The sequence below is a fragment of the Muntiacus reevesi genome, chromosome 6 (assembly GCF_963930625.1).
Source record: "Muntiacus reevesi chromosome 6, mMunRee1.1, whole genome shotgun sequence".
In the NCBI taxonomy this organism is placed as follows: domain Eukaryota; kingdom Metazoa; phylum Chordata; class Mammalia; order Artiodactyla; family Cervidae; genus Muntiacus; species Muntiacus reevesi.
This window is the reverse complement of record NC_089254.1, coordinates 32,703,710-32,721,911: the sequence shown is the minus strand read 5'-3', so window position 1 is coordinate 32,721,911 and position 18,202 is coordinate 32,703,710. Positions and strand designations below refer to the sequence as shown.

Sequence of the window (18,202 nt, the reverse complement as noted above, 5' to 3'; positions counted from 1 at the left end):
TTTTATATAAATTTGTCTAATTATCTTTTAGTTTATGTTTTGATATATCATTACTGTGAAATGCCACTGCTAATCTTGTTCTCAGACTGAAATGACTTTGTCTACCCAGTCATTTCTTATCTCATTTATTTTTCTGGGATGGTGAAAATGACAAGTGCTAGCCAACTTCTGTAGATTGATGGAAAGGAAAATTAAGAATGATTTGGACTGGCACTAAAAATAACTCACTAAATCCTCAAAGTGTCAAAACACTATATTCATGTCCTCTGAAAATTTGTTTACTTTAAGGGATACATGTTTACCTTTTTTTTTTCCAAAGAGTAGAGCTGCATTTAGATGAATTGACATAAAGGTTTACAACTTCATTTATGCATTAAAATAAGCTTTGTCATTTAGGGAGAACATAGTAACATAAAAAATAGTATAAATAATAATATGATTCAACCTCATATATTTAACCAGTAAGTGATATCACACATGTAACCCATTTCAGACTATTAATCTTATCTTCCCTCTTTACTTTATTTTACCTTCATTTTTGTTGTTATGAACAACCCTGAATGAAAAAACACATAAGTAAATAGCAATTGTATTCTCAATGAGCACAATATGGAAAAAGAAATCCATAGTCCTCCAAAGGATTTGAAATGTTTTGATTGCTATGAATGTCTTTCTCCAATCACTTTCAGACTTCTAGTATGAATGTCCCCAAGAGTTTCGATTTCCCAAGTATATCAGTTAAATTTTGTTCAGTATGCAACCACTCTAACACGTGTGGTTTAAATCAATAATTTTATTTTGGTGCAGGGAGGGGGGTGGCAGTGGCGGTCCCAATTCTATGAGTTCACTGGAAAGTTCTAATTCAGATAGTCCAGCTGATCACTGGTTAGTAGGCAGCTTGACTGGGTCAGTGATGTCCCAAACCACGTCTGACAGTATATTCTGTGTCAGTTGAAGGATGAGGATGATTCGGGTAGTGTTTCTCATCATCCGGGTGCTGCTTGCCTCACTCACAGAGTAGCTGGTTGTGGAGTTCCCAGGAGCAGTGAGATCAGGCATGCCTTGCTCAAAGCAGAAGCACTTTTCCCTTCTCTACGTCACATTTCCATTAATCCAGTTAAGTCACAGGGCTAGAGCTACAAGTCAATATGGGACAGGGGTAGGCAAGGGCAGAATGAAGGGGTGGGTTGTTGTTATTTTTTCAAACTCATTTTTACACTCATTGGGAGATACGATTGCTAGGAATATTTACTTAATATTTATTGAGTATGTAATACTTCTATTACAATTAAAATATTCCTAACATATGCTGGGCTCCAGAGATACATTGGTAAAGATAAAAAATATGCAAAGAATAGCCTGGGAATTATAAGTTTTAGTATCTTTAATACCTTTGACAAAAATATATCTTACATGCCAAATGACAGTGTATTACCAAGATTATATGATTATTGAAAAACTCTTTATGCTAAAATGTCACTAATTAAAATCTCTACAGAAGCAAGGTAGCATGAATTTTGTCAAACAAGGTGTATGATCAAGAGGATAGGTGAAGATATTTTGATCTATTGCGTATGGGTTCTGTGTATTATTTTAAAAGCAAAATTTTAAAATATTGAGACTTCTGAGAAAATGTGATGACAATAAGATTCACATGCCACCAGCTGTGATATATTGAATACATATATTCTTTTGCAGATTATTTTCCCTTACAGGTTATTACAAAATATTGAATATAGTTCCCTGCATTAAACAGGAGGTCCCCATTGGCTATGTATTTTATATATAGCAGTATGTATCTGTTAATCCCAACTTCCTAATTTATCCACCTCTAACCCCTTTCCCCTTTGGTAACTATAAGTTTGTTTTCTATGTCTATGGGTCTGTTTCTGTTTTGTAAGGTCATTTATATCATTATAAGATTGTACATTTAAGCAATATCATATATTTGTCTTTCTCTGTCTGGTTTACCTCACTTATATGACAATCTCAAGGTCTAACCACATTGCTATATATGGCATTATTTCATTTCTCTATGGCTGAGTAATATTCCATTGTACATATATATCCCATCTTGGTTTTCAGGTCATCTGTTGATGAGCATTAGGTTGTTTGCATGTCTTGGATGTTGTAAATGGCACTGCTGTGAACATCGGGTGCATTGTTGTTTTCAGTCGCTCAGTCATGTTCCACTCTTTGCAACCCCATGGACTGCAGCACCCCAGGCTTCTGTGTCCTTCATCTCCTGGAGCTTGCTCAGACTCATATCCATTGAGTCGGTGATGCCATCCAAGCATCTCATCCTCTGTTGTCCCCTTCTCCTCCTGCCTTCAATCTTTCCCAGCATCAGTATCTTTTCCAATGAGTTGGCTCTTCACATTAGGTGGCCAAAATATTGGAGCTTCAGCTTCAGCATCAGTCCTTCCAATGACTATTCAGGGTTGATTTCCTTTAGGATTGACTGATTTGATCTCCTTGCTGTTCAAGGGACTCCCAAGAGTCTTCTCCAACACCACAGTTCAAAAGCATCAATTCTTCGGCACTCAGCCTTCTTTGTGGCCCAACTCTCAAAACCATACATGACTAATGGAAAAACCATAGCTTTGACTGTACGGAGCTTCATTGGCAAAGTGATGTTTCTGCTTTTTAATATGCTGTCTAGGTTGGTCATAGTTTTTCTTCCAAGGAGCAAGCATTTTTTAATTTGATGGCTTCAGTCACCATCTGCAGTGATTTTGGAGCCAAGAAAATAGCCTGTTACTCTTTGCATTGAAGTGATGGGACTGAATGCCTTGATTTTAGTTTTTTGAAAGTTGAGTTTTAAGCCAGCCTTTTCACTCACCTCTTTCACCTTCATCAAGAGGCTGTTTTGTTCCTCTTTGCTTTCTGCTGTAAGGGTGGTGTCATTTGCATATCTGAGGTTATTGATATTTCTCCCAGAAATCTTTATTCCAACTTGTGCTTTATCCAGCCTGGCATTTCCCATGATGTGCTCTGTATGTAAGTTAAATAAGCAGGGTGACAATATACAGCATTAACATACTCCTTTCCCAATATTGAACCAGTCTGCTGTTCCATGTCTGGTTCTAACTGTTGCTTCCAACCTGCATACAGGTTTCACAAGAGGCAGGAAAGGTGGTCTGGTATTCCCATCTCTTTAAGTATTTTCCACAGTTGGTTGTGATCCACAGAGTCAAAGGCGTCGTCTTTTAGGATTTGAAATAGATTAGCTGGAATTCCATCACCTCCACTCGCTATGTTCACAGTGATGCTTTCTAGGGCCCATTTGATTTCATATTCCAAGACATCTTGCTCTAGGTGAGTGATCACACCATTGTGGTTATCTGGGTCATGAAGATCTTTTTTGTATAGTTCTATGTATTCTTACCACCTCTTCTTAATATCTTCCTCTTCTGTTAGGTCTATATTGTTTCTGTCCTTTATTGTGCCCATCTTTGCATGAAATGGCCCTTGGCATCTCTAATTTTTTTGAAGATATCTCTAGTCTTTCCCATTCTATTGTTTTCCTCTATTTCTTTGCATTGTTCACTTAGGAAGACTTTCTTATCTCTCCTTGCTATTTTTTGGAACTACATGCATTCAGATGCACGTATCTTTCCTTTTCTGCTTTGCCTTTTGTTTCTCTTCTTTTCTCAGCTATTTGTAAGGTCTCTTCAGATAGTCATTTTGCCATTTAAATTTATTTTTCTTGTGAACGGTTTAGATCACCACCTCCTGTACAATGTTAGGAACTTCAGTCCATGGTTCTTCAGACACTCTATCAAATGTAATCCCCTTTAGTCTATTTGTCACTTACACTGTATAATCATAAGGGATTTGATTTAGGTCATACCTGAATAGCCTAGTGGTTTTCCCTACTTTCTTCAATATAAGTTTGAATTTTGCAATAAGGAGTTTGTATCTGAGCCACGGTTAGGTCCTGGTCATATTTTTGCTGACCATTAGAACTTCTCCATCTTCAGCTGCAAAGGATATTATCAATCTGATTTTGGTATTGACCATCTGGTGATGTCCATGTGTACAGTCTTCTCTTGTGTTGTTGGAAGAAGGTGTTTGCTGTGACCAATGCATTCTCAAGGCAAACCTCTGTTAGCCTTTGCCCTGCTTCACTCTGTACTCCAAGGTCAAACTTGCCTATTAACTCCAGGGATCTCTTTACCTCCTACTTTTGCATTCCAGTTCCCTATTATGAAAAGAACATCTTTTTTTGGTGTTAGTTCTAGAAGGTCTTGTCGATCATCATAGAACCATTCAACTTCGGCTTCTTTGGCATTAGTAGTTGGGACATAGCCTTGGATTGTTGTGAAATTGAATTTTTTGCCTCAGAAATGAACAGAGATCATTCTGTCACTTTTAAGATTGCACCCAAGTACTTCATTTCAGTGTCTTTCATTTACTCTGTGGGCTACTCCATTTCTTCTAAGGGATTCTTGCCCACACTAGTAGATATAATGGTCATCTGAATTAAATTTGCCCATTCTAGTTCATTCTAGCTCACTGATTCCTAAAATGTCGACGTTCACTCTTGCCATCTCCTATTTGACCACTTCCAATTTGCCTTGATTCATGGACCTAACATTCCAGATCCCTGTGCAATATTACTCTTTACAGCACCAGATATTACTTCTATCACCAGACACATCCACAACTGAGTGTTGTTTCTGCTTTGGCTCCGCCTCTTCGTTCCTCCTGGAGCTATTTCTCTGCTCTTCTCCAGTAGCATATTGTGCACCTACCACCCTTGGGAGTTCATCTTTCAGTTTCCTATCTTTTTGCCTTTTCATACTGTTCATGGGGTTATCAAGGTAAGAATGCTGAAGTGGCTTGCCACTCCCTTCTAAGTGGGTCACATTTTGTGAGAAGTCTCCACAGCGATCCATCCCTCTTGGGAAGCCCTACATAGAATGGCTCATAGTTTCATTGAGTTAGACAAGGCTACGACCCATGTGATCCGTTGGTCAGTTTTCTGTGATTGTGGTTTTCCTTTTGTCTGCCCTCTGATGGATGAGGAGAAGAGGCTTATGGAAGCTTCCTGGTGGGAACGACAGGCTGTGGGATAAGCTGGGTTTGCTCTGTTGGGCAAGGCCATTCTTAGTCAGTCTTTAATCCAGTTTCCTGCTGATGAGTGGGGTTGTGTTCCCTCCCTGTAGTTTTGCCTGAGGCCAATCTATGGTGGGGATAATGGCAAGCTCCTTCAAAAGGACTATGCCAGCACCCAGCTGTTGCAGTCCGTGCCCTGACCCCATGGCACACCACTACTGACCCACGCCTCCCCCGGAGACTCGCAGACTCTCACAGGCACGTCCGGCTCAGTCTCCTGTGGGGCCATCGCTCCCTTCTCCTGGGTCCTGGCGTGCACCAGGTTTTGTTGTGCCCTCCAAGAGTCTGTCTCCCCAGTCCTGGGGAGGTGCTGTAATCAAATCCTCCTGGTCTTCAAAGTCAAATTCCCCGAGGATTGTCAGTCCCTTTGCCGAATCCCCAGGTTGGGATATCTGTTGTGGGCCCTAGAATTTTTGCAACAGTGCAAGAAGTGCTTTGGTATAATTGCTTCCAGTTTGTGCGTTGTCTGCTCAGCGGCTCCATAGTGGAGCTTATGGCTATCTCCTCCAAAAGGACTTATGCCACAGGCCACGCTTCCCAGGCCTGCAGCCAGAGCCCCCGTCCCTGCGGCAGGCCACTGCTGACCTCTGCCTCCGCAGGAGACACTCAAAGGCAGGTCTGGTTCAGTCTCTTGTGGAGGTGACTGCTCCTTTCCCTGGGTCCTGGTGTGCACATTGTTTTGTTTACGCTCTCCAAGTGTCTCTGGCATGTCTGAAATTTGATTTTAAATGTGATTGTGTCCCTCCTACCATCTTGTTGGGGCTTCTCCTTTGCTTTTGGATGTGGGGTATTTTTTTTGGTGGGATCTGACATTCTCCTGTCCATGGTTGTTCAGCAACCAGTTGTGATTTTGGTGTTCTTGCAGGAAAAGATGAGTTCATGTCCTTCTACTGCACCATATTAGATTATCATTGGAGTGCATGCATCTTTTCAAATTAGAATTTTCCCCAGGATGCCCAGGCGTGAGATTGCAGGATCATATGGTAGGTCTACTTTCAGTTTTGTAAGGCGCTGCCATACTGTTCTCCACAGTGGCTTTACCAATTTGCATTCCCATCAACATTGCACAAGGGTTCCTTTTTCGCTACACCCTCTCCAGCATTTATTATTTATGGACATTTGGTGATGGCCATTCTGACTGATGTGATGTGATACCTCATTGTAGTTTTAACTTGCATTTCCCTAATAATTAGTGATGTCAAGCATTTTTCCATGTGCTTGTGTGTCTATTTAGAATGACATAATAGCTTCTAAGTACAAAATCATTTCATAGAATATATGATGAGATGATTGCAAAAATTAAAAACTCTCAAAAAGAAGTAGCCAGGTAGTTTTGGAACATTTACAACTAGATAGGCAAAAACCATTGCTTAAAAGCACAAATATGTTTGTTAGTCTTATTTAGGGGTGAAAGGGCTTCCCAGATGGTACTTCTGGTAAGAACACCTGCCTGTCAATGTAGGAGGTATAAGAGATGCAGGTTCAATCCCTGGGTTGGGAAAATCTCCTGGAGAAGGGAATGGCAACCACTCCAGTATTCTTGCCTGAAGATTTCTATGAACAGAAGAGCCTGGCAGGCTACGGTCCATAGGATCACAAAGAGTTGGACACAGCTGAAGTGACTTAGCACACAAGGGATGAATGGAAAGTGAGAAATCAGAAGGTCCAAAAGTCTTCATTAGATGTATGAGGAAACTAGGTTCTTTAAGATTTTTAATATTTGAACTGGCTGACCTCCTTACCCTTCCCCCAATAAATATATCCCCATAAAAAGAAAGCTGAAATATACATGTGTATAGACTAATTTATGAAGCTTATGTAAGATTATCCACTTATTTTTAATATACTTTATCTCAGAACAAATATAGATGCCACAGGTATACTGCATGTACCAAGATAGTAGAGCATTTACAGAATGTTTTTCTAGACATTTTTTTGTGCTCTAGTTTGTTGCATATGAGATAAGAATTTTCTATCCTGCCTGTATTAGTGAGGATACTTATATTTGGACAGAACATCAACTTAAATTGGCTTAAACAAAAGAGATAATTTATTGATTTATTTAATTAGAAATTCAGAGAACAGCCTGGCTTTCACCATGTCTGTCTGTATCCAGATCCTGGAAGAGAAGAGACATTAATTCCTCAATCCCAGGCTTGTTTTCTTTTCCTGTGGCTTGCTTTTCAGGCATGATTCCATTATATGTATGCTGGCATAAATAGGCAGCAGGAGCTCCAGACTTATCTGTAACAATGGACCAAACTCAGAGAAACAAAGAAGCAAAATTTAGGGGATGGAATCTGATTTGGTTTAGACCAGATTACCCAGCACCATCTGACCTAATCACTAAGACCACATGGTATGTTGCTCATGTCTGGAGATGAGGGGTGTTTCAAGCACCATTCAGTCCATTAGAAATGAAAATGGGAAAGGGAACCAGAGTATTTTTACCAAAAAGGTCACAGAACTTGGTCAGGAAAATACACCAGGCTTTGTAAAAAATATAAAAACATGATATATATTCAAATTCATGGTTTACATTTATCTTAGTATTAAATGCCATAACAGAAAAATAAACAATAGAAGAACAAAACAATGTATCACTTATAATGCATTTCCACTAGCATGAATAAAAAGCTAGTATGGTGGGATTTGTATAGGTATATATTAAAAAAATAAATTCCAGTGAAATTCCACTAATATGAAGTATTTTTCAATCATATTATTTTTCTACTCTGTTGCTTCTGTTTTAATAGGCTAGTCAGCACAGTATTACTTAAGGGCATGGCATGATACTTAATAGCTGCTAAAAACAATATTTCCTATTTTAATTACATGAATACTCTAATTCCCACCATAACAATATATTTTCACTTAAGAAGCTGACAACTCTTTCATTAGGAAACACAATTAATTAATTGAACTCTCATCTAATTATGTAAGTGTTCCTTTTGACACAAAAATTAAAGCTTCTATTTCAGAATATAGCTGAAAAATAGGACTCAAGATGTCAAATACTAAAAAATTTGACATCTTACATGTATTGGATTTAATTATTTAACATCATTTAATATTGTACATTCTGGGGTATGCAATCATTAAGTCTTTCATGTGAGTATATTAAAAATAAAACACATCAAAATGAAAAAAAATCTAGTGTATTTTAGTGTAGTAATACTTAGTAATTATACTACTTTTTAATCTTAAATACTAAATGTCTATGACTGTCATCCTTCTCCTGCTGCCGAAAAAATTCTCAGTCAATCTACAATGTCAAGTAATAAGTAATTCCCACTTTCTGTTTTTTTTTGGGGGGGGGGGAATCAATTTTGATGCAGATGTCTTTCATTCAATTTAAAATATGTGATATTTACAGAAATATTCTAATGCACTTTCTTTTACATAAAAATATTTAGAAAGTCTTACATGATGAGAAACCATACTTACTTCTCTACTGAGGCTGATAAAATTCTTTATTTTCCCTACTTTCATATCTGTTCTATGTTTATTTTAAGATGTTAGGGACCAAGTACACAATTTGAGTACTCAGCTACTCAAAATTTGCTGATGTCTCCAGCATTCTGTTATTGCTTTCAGTATTCTGAAATATTAAAAAATAAAAAGAATGCTCATATAAGGCTTGCATAGCTCATTTATCAAAGATATATCATGTTTATTTATCAAAGAGAAAAATCATATGCCAAAAGAATTGCTTTTGGAAATACACACTGAAGAGTAGAATTCTTTAATGATTTCATTAATTACTTCTTAAAAAAGTAGTCTGATATGACTTCCATTTTCCTTGTTGTGAAAGAATAGGACACATGCGTATCTTGGTTATTTGAGTATTTGAATTACCATATGCAAAATATTTATTTGGTTCTCTTCTAGGGATATGATTCTTTGTCTCTGATAAGAAAATCTCTCCTACACACACATTATGAGTATGATGAATGCTATCTTTTCTCTTATGTGTATGTATCTTAAATGCATATTTCTCCTCTGATACAGATGTTCTTAAATCTGTTTTCGTCCTGATAACAGATAAGTGAATCTGCTGCCATAAATACTACATAAAATGTATTGAAAACTTGTTTCTCCCACGTACCATGTCAGAAAGTCTACATAATTCATGATTTCTGTCACAAAACTTAAGGATATGAATTACAATCTCTGTTTTACACATAAGGAAACCAAGCTTCACAGAGGTCAAATAACTTATCTAACTTAGATGTCTTACTAAATCCTGGAATTAGATAATAAGCCACGATTGAGTGACTAAAATCTACCTTCTTTCATGTGACATCTTTCCTCTTCTGGAAAACACATGCCTATATTAAAAAAGAAAGATGTCAAATCAGTAAGCTGAGAAAAAAAAAGAACAAACTAAATTTAAGGAAACAGAAGGAAATAATTAAAAATATTAGAATAGGAACTAATGAAATAGAAATAGAGAAATAATGCTCAGTAAAGCAACAAAACTGATTTATTTCTAAAAGATTAATAAATAGATAAAACTTTACCTGGGTTTACCCAGCGAAGATAGTGAGAGAGCGAGAGAGCAAGGGAGAAAAGGGCTAAATTCTTAAAGTCAGGAATGTAAGAGTGAAACCTATTACTAATATAGAAACAAAGAATGATATGAAAATAAGGGGATAATATTCAGTTCAGTTCAGTTCAATCGCTCAGTCATATTTGATTCTTTGTGACTCCATGGACTGCAGCAGGCCAGGCCTCCCTGTCCATCACCAACTCCCTGAGCTTACTCAAACTCATGTCCATCGAGTTGGTAATGCCATCCAGCCATCTCATCCTCTGTCATCCTCTTCTCCTCCTGTCTTCAGTCTTTCCCAGCCTTAGGGTTTTCTCCAGTGAGTCAGTTTTTCACATGAGGTGGCCAAAGTATTGGAGTTTCAGCTTCAACATCAGTCCTTCCAATGAATATTCAGGACTGATTTCCTTTAGGATGGACTGGTCAGATCTCCTTGCAGTCCAAGGGACTCTCAAAAGTCTTCTCCAACACCACTGTTCAAAAGCATCAATTCTTCCTCACTCAGCTTTCTTTATAGTTCAACTCTCACATCCATACTTGACTACTGGAAAAACCATAGCTTTAACTAGACACACCTTTGTTGGCAAAGTAATGTCTCTACTTTTTAACATGCTGTCTAGGTTGGTCATAACTTTTCCTTTCAAGGAGCAAGTGTCTTTTAATTTCATGGCTGCAGTCACCATCTGCAGCCCACCAAAATAAAGTCTGTCACTCTTTCCATTGTTTCCCCATCTATTTGCCATGAAGTGATGGGACTGGATGCCATGATCTTAGTTTCTGAATGTTGAGTTTTAAGCCACCTTTTTCACTCTTCTCTTTCACTTTCATCAAGAGGTTCTTATTTCTTCTTCACTTTCTGCCATAAGTGTGGAGTCTGCAAATCTGAGGTTATTGATATTTCTCCCAGCAATCTTGATTCCACCTTGTGCTTCATCCAGCCAGCATTTTGCCTGATGTACTCTGCATGTGAGATAAATAAGCAGGGTGACAATATACAGCCTTGACATACTCCTTTCCAGATTTGGAACCAGTCTGTTGTTCCATGTCCAGTTCTAACTGTTGCTTCTTAAGTTGCATGCGAGAGGTAGTCTGGTATTCCCATCTCTTTCAGAATTTTCCACAGTTTCTTGTGATCCACACAGTCAAAGGCTTTGGCATAGACAATAAATCAGAAGTAGATGTTTTTCTGGAACTCTGTTGCTTTTTTGATGATCCAACACATGTTGGCAATTTAATCTCTGGTTCCTCTGTCTTTTCTAAATCCAGCTTGAACATCTGGAAGTTCACAGTGCACATACTATTAAAGCCTCGCATGGAGAATTTTGATCATTACTTTGCTAGCTTGTGAGATGAATGCAATTGTGTGGTAGTTTGAACATTCTTGGGCATTGCCCTTCTTTGGGATTGGAATAAAAACTGATCTTTTCCAGTCCTGTGGCCACTGCTGAGGTTTCCAAATTTGCTGACTTATTGAGTGCAGCATTTTCACATCATCGTCTTTTAGAATTTGAAATGGCTCAACTGGAATTCCATCACCTCAACTAGCTTTGTTCATAGTGAAGCTTCCTAAGGCCCACTTGACTTCCCATTCCAGGATATCTGGCTCTAGGTGAGTGATCATACCATCGTGGTTATCTGGGTCATGAAGATCTTTTTTGTACAGTTCTTCTGTGTACTCTTGCCACCTCTTCTTAATATCTTCTGCTTCTGTTAGGTCCATACTGTTTCTGTCCTTTATTGTGCCCATGTTTGCATGAATGTTCCCTTGATATCTCTAATTTTCTTGAAGAGATCTCTAGTCTTTTCCATTCCATTGTTTTCCTCTATTTCTTTGCACTGATCACTGAGGAATGCTTTCTTATCTCTCCTTGCTATTTTTTGAAACTCTGCATTCAAATGGGTATATCTTTCCTTTTCTCCTTTGCCTTTAGCTTCCCTTCTTTTCTCAGCTATTTGTAAGCCTCCTCAGACAACCATTTTGCCTTTTTGCACTTCTTTTTCTTGGGGATGGTCTTGATCACTGTCTCCTATACAATGTCATGAACCTCCATCCATAGTACTTCAGGCACTCTATCAGATCTAATCCCTTGAATCTATTTGTCACTTCCACTGTATAATCATAAGGTATTTGATTTAGGTTATATCTGAATGGTCTAGTGGTTTTCCCTACTTTCTGCAATTTAAGTCTGAATTTGGCAATAAGGAGTTCATGATCTGAGCCACAGTCAGTTCCTGGTCTTGTTTTTTCTGACTGTATAGGACTTTTCCATCGTTGACTGCAAAGCATATAGTCAATCTGATTTCAGTATTGACCATCTGGTGATGTCCATGTGTAGAGTCTTCTCTTGTGTTGTTGGAAGAGGGTGCTAAAGTAAAGTGACAAATAAGATAACTTAGATGAAATGGATAAATTCTTAGTAAGACACAAACTATAAAAACTGACAACAAGAAAGTTAATCTAATTAGATCTAACAAGTAAAGATTGAACTGATAATTTAAAAACTTCCAACAAAGAAAAGCTCAGGTATGGACAGCTTCATTAGTGAATTGTACCAAATGTTTATTGAAGAATTAATAACAAACCTTCTGAAACTTTTCCAAAAAGTAGAGGAAGGTCACTTCCCCATGGATTCTACGAGATCCATATATAACCTAATACCAACGTCAGACAAAAACCCAAAACTATAGTCAGTATGCTTTAGACATAAAAACCTTCAACACAATACTAGCAAAGTAAATCTAGCAACATATAAAAAGGATTATAGAACATGACAAGGTGAAGTTTCTCCCAGAAATATAAAGTTGCATTAGCATATGAAAATCAATGTAATGCACTATAGGACAAAAATCTGCATAATTAACTAGATAGACTCAGAATCAAATTTTGACAAAATATACACCTCTAAAAAAAGAAAAAGTATTCAACAAAATAGAACTAGAAGTGAATTTCATTTGATAAAATAGTCTATGAAAAAACCACAGCTAGCAATGTGGGAAAGACTGAATATACTGCCCCTAAGATCAGGAATGGGACAAAAATGTGCTCTTCTGTCACTTCAGTACAAGCTGGATTTTCTAAGCAGGGTAGTTAGACAAGAAATCGAAAAACAGTCTAGATCGGAAAGGAAGAAGTAAAACTATTACAGAAATACAATGAGATCTACGTATGATCTCATATACAGAAACTCCTTAAAATCCAGAAACATTTGTTAGAAGTTATGTATGAGTTCAGCGGAGTTGCAGAATAAATATTAATGTATTAAAACCCAATTATTTTCTAAATACTAGCATAAATACATGGAGAAGGCAATGGCACCCCACTCCAGTACTCTTGTCTGGAAAGTCCTATGGACGGAGGAGCCTGGTAGGCTGCGGTCCATGGGGTCGTATAGAGTCAGACACAACTGAAGTGACCTAGCAGCAGTAGCAGCATAAATACAATGATGAAATCAATTTTATCTGCAAAAATGCTAAAGTGCAGCTTCTAAGTGGTGTGACAAGTACATTTTTGGTTTTGTAAGAAACTACCTTACCCTTTCCAGTTGCATTCAATTTTACCAGCTTTATGTTTTGAATATCTATTACAGGGTAGGCTTATTTCAGACTGTACCTTTAGGAGCTTGAAAAAAAGCAATGCACAAAACATTTTTTGTGTAACACTCATTCTTGTTGGAGGAGATACTTAACAAAATAAACAAGCAAATAAAATATATCAGATCTTAAAAAATGCAATGCAGATTAAATAAAAAAAGATGAGCGAGGAGCATAAGAAATGTGGGAGTTTTGAATATTTTTATAGTAAGGGCAAGGAAGAACTTTGGGAGAGGACATAGGTGGAAATTAATCCCATGTAGTATAAAGTTTTAATTGTTCCTATTTCCTGATGCTTCAGTATCCCAGTGAACATCCAGTGAGCACCCTTCCCAGTAACCAGGTGCAGCACTGTGATAAGAAGTTCCCCTTCTCACTCTCCCTGACTGTGACCTCCTGACATTCACATGCACCTGTGAAATCCCCTCATGCCTCTTCCTTGTATATTTCACTCTGCCCCACAATAAAGGCACTTGCCCACAGTCCTCACTTTCTCATGGCTCCTTGGAACCCCTGCTCTATAGCCCCCTGCATGTGTCTCCCCTTCCAGGACCTGTGGGTGTAATAATCTCTTTCACTCACATGGTCTTACCTGACAGATCATCTTAACACCCATTTAAATTATAAAAAGTATTCCTTACAACACACCTAGGCTATTTGAAGATATCAAGTTCCAGATATTCCTTGACAAGTATAAGGCAAATTCCTCAGAAAGCTTAAGGAGCAGGGCTCTCCTGGCCACCAGGCCCTGGAGGCAGAGTGCCTGGAACCCACGACATTCTTTAGGGACCCATAAAATTTTTACTATTTAATTTCTTCTAAAATCATGGAAAAATGAATGTATCAGGTCTGATGTATCCTGGAAAGAAGCTGAGTGCATGAGGGGAGTGAGGTAGAGAGAAATTCAAATAGTTGAGAGATTAATGGGAGAGATCTTTAAGGCTATATTTACACTTGAGTTTTTACCCTGAGAGAGAAACAATTAGAGAGCTCTGAGCATAAATTAACATTTTAAAAGGATTATTATTGCTGTGCTGTAGATAGTAGACTGCAAAGCCAAGTGTATTATTGAAGATGCAAAATCAAAGTGAAATCATTCTCTGGCAGAGATGACATGAAGTAGTCAATTACTGAATACATTTATTAGTGTCCAACATCCAGAAATAGCAAGACTAAAATGACCAGATCATTAAAATAGTAATTAGCAATAGTTTATTGTGCACATAAAAACAATTCCTGCACTGGAAACTCTCAAACCCTCATGGGAATGAGGCTCAGGGGTATTGCTATAGGACAGCTTGTATGTGAAAAAACAGAGGCTGTTTATGCCATACAGTGACAGGTGATAGCACTGATTCTCCCCTACTGACAGGGGGTTGTTTAAACGTGGACACCACATGCCAATTTAGGGGAACAGCTTAAGTTCTGTTTATGATTTTTAGGGGCATTTGCAAGAAGTCAGTAAGTTTTGTTGGTTCTGTAAAGTAAGTTAAATTAAGTTATGCTTATGTGGCCTAATTGGTGTTGCCTGTTTATGGAATTTTAAAGTCTGGTCTCTATTTTGTACTTTAGCATAAGTGAGAATTAAAAGGATTTGCAAATTGTTTTAGTCTGGAGTCATAAAAAGAACAAGAGTGTAAAGAGATGTAAGAAAACTAAAGTCAAGCACTGTTTGCTTTTAATTTCTCCAGTAAAAGGCCAGAGATCTTTAGCATCAGCTGCTTCTTCTATATTCAGACAGATAAATGCAGAAACATAAACTAAAAGTGTGATAATGATTGAATAGTGACAGTGGCAACAAAAACTGTGATGCTTTCTCCAATCAGAAGGCATTTTTTGTATTTAGTATAATTTACTGTTTAATCACCCACGATGGTGTTAGAAGTAGTATTAGTGCATATCAGATGTTATCAACATTGATGTCCATGCCAGTGATGTTCAAACAGATGAACAGTGTTGTCACTGCAGAGGGAATGGGATTGCTGAGAGAAGTGTATGAAGAGCATAGCCCAGAGGGAGTAATTGGGGGGCAAGGTGGTGATGGGAGAAAAGGATGGGGTGCCATGTGCAATGGAAAAGCAGAATTGTTAGGGGAAGCACACGGACTGAAACCGCCCACCCTGGCCAGGCACCATAGTAACATCTGCAGGAGTTGTTTTACGACAGGAGGTCCTGGTAAGGAACACGGAACTAATAAACCACCACCAACCACAAGAGTTTGGGAACGGTCAAAAGGAGACACCACATGTCCGACCACTTCCCAGAATCCTTCTCACTGGCATCCATCTTGGCTGAACAAGGCATGCACCACCAGGAAGGACTCTGAGTCCGAATGATTGGCTAAAGACAACCTGGAAGCTAATACCATCACTATAAAACCACGAGCCACATGGCAGAGTGGTTCTCCTGGGCTTCCTTACCCTACTGCTCTCCACCAGGGCGCCCTTTCCCAATAAAATCTCTTGCTTTGTCAGCACATGTGTCTCCTCGGACAATTAATTTCTGAGTGTTAGACAAGAGCCCACTTTTGGGCACTGAAAGGGGTCCACCTTCCTGCAACAGAATGTCTGGTAGTATCTGAACATTTTACCTAGGATGTGCTTGTTCCATTATAAGTAACAGCCCACTATCAGCATTTATATTAGGTTTCATAGTGTTTCTTTGATCTAACTCATTCTTTTCCCCTCTTGAGGGATAAAAAAAAAAAATCAATAGTATTCAAGTCAGATTTCCAAGGGAAAGAAAAAGAACAGCAAACTCTCTAAAATGGACATTGAAATTATATAGTTTCATTGGCAGAATACTCAATGAACTGAACCACAAACCAGACTTACTTTTCTGTAGATTAAAACACAATCAGAATGACTTCTGAAACTTACAGTTTGCTTGAGAGTTGCGGGATATCGAAATTTTTGCCAAGAGATTATGAATTTACATTGTTTTCTGGTTAATAATGGAAAGCCTAGTGGAAAAAAAAAAAACCTTCAGGGGATGACATTCTTAAATCTAACCCCAGGTAACACGTCAAGAAACTTCTAACATCTTCCTGTAAATTGATTTGTTTTAATTATAGCTTAAAGGAATTTATCGCGGAAACACCTAGAAACACAGGTGTTAGTCAAAAAAGATAGAGATGCCCCATTAAATGTTTTATTTTTAAGATATGTTTCATATAGAACAAGGAGCCCCAGGTGATGGCGATATAATTAGGGCACTTTATAATATTGGGGCATGCAGTCTCCAAAAGACAAAGACTCTAGCCACTCCTGACTTTTATACATATTTTGCCACTTGCTGGAGTTTGCTTTAGCTTCTGACTTTTCTGTTGACCTGATTTAACTTAGTATTTAAATTTTATTTATTTATTCATTACTTGCTTCTGCCAATTTCCAAAAAAGGATTTCAGGTGAACTTAACTGGAAGGGCTTTCACAGAACGCGGGCATGGTTCCTATTTGTAATTCACGAATCATCCACACCTTTGTAGAAGATGGCCTTATCAGACCTCTGGATTTTGCATTTTATACACGGTATTCAGGCATCACGACTGAGCCACTGACCACCTGAGATGTTCTCTCTGCGCATCTCCTTGTGGTTCTGATGTTTCATCCGGCCTCTTGGATTGACCTGTCCCACGCGCACACTTGGATTTGTTTGAATGCTCTGGCTCATCTCACCTGCCTCCAGCGGGCGTGGTGGGGAGGAGGCGGAGGCAGCGGAGGCAGAGGTCCTGGGGGCGGCTCGCGGGAAGCCAAGAACGAGGGAGCACGCGGCTGGGCAAGTTTACTGGCGAAGGTGGTGAGAAGGAGGGGCCTACCTCAAAGGAGCCAGGCCTCCAGGCTGGCCCGCAGCAGATCGACCAGGCGGTGGGCACAGGCGAAGTTGTGAGACAGGGCCGCAGCCGGGGAGGGCATGGAGGTGGACCTGGACTCCGAGCGGATGCGGGAGTTCCGCCGCGTAGGCACCGCGGGCCAGGACGTGCTCACCTCCGAGTCCCAGTTTTTGCCAAGCTTCCGGCTCAACGCACCTGGCTGCACCTTCTTCCTGGACACGACCAACTGGGAGCTGGGAGCAGCAGTTATATGAGTTCGAGAGCCCAAACGTCAGTGTCCCCTCTGCGTCCTTTGTGGAAGATGTCACCCTGGGAGAAGAGGAGTCCCCACCTCCTGATGCTCAGTTTATAAAACCCTGGCAGATGGTCGGGCAGAGGCCTGGCCTCCACGGGTTTGTCTTACGTATGTCAGGGGAGACCAGACTGGATGTCTGAACGTGGCGATGGCGACATCGCTGGAGTCCCGAGAGACTGCCGGATTCAGCGGCCGGTGTGCAGCCGGGGAGCAGGGACGCGTCAGGACCGGCGCCATGAGCGCTGCTGCAGACCTACCGCGGGGGCGCCCGCCGAGGCCTCCGTGTGGAGGTGGGTGGCCTTTAGGAGTGAGAAGTGTCACCTTTGAAACAATGTGCCACTCGCAGCCACATCACAAGGGAGAGCGAAACTTCAATCCGTTTGCCTCGCCCCAGAACAACAACAAATCAGGTGAGAAGAATTTAAAAGACGCAGGGGATTCTGGTTGGAGGCCATCAGCAAAAACACTTGGGCTCCTGCACCGACCAAACCCAGCAAGATGGGGAGACTCTCACCGAGCTCTGTAAACCTGTCCCTCGGCAGAAGCGGCTCTCAGCTAGGTAGGCAGAAGACGAGAAGGGAGAGGTGGTGGGCCTTGTATTTTGTGATACTCCTTCATGGCAACCAGAGAAGCCTAGAATGTTCCTTAAGACGGCCTAGCTCTCCTGCCAACAGCACAAAAACCTCCCTCCACCCCATCTCCATGTACTATGGATATTACTCACTCCATCCACGTTTATAGTTCACTACTGTCTCTCTGCTCTGGCTTGGGTGTTGAAAGAACAAAGTTCTTTACCTTTAGCGATAAAAAAG

The 18,202-nt window shown here is 39.6% G+C and overlaps 1 pseudogene; it reads left to right on the top strand.

Annotated features, from left to right (window-relative positions):
* Positions 1-16,707: 16,707 nt before the first annotated feature.
* LOC136170299 (protein ILRUN pseudogene) lies at positions 16,708-17,916 on the top strand (annotated as a pseudogene).
* The last annotated feature ends 286 nt before the right edge of the window (positions 17,917-18,202 follow it).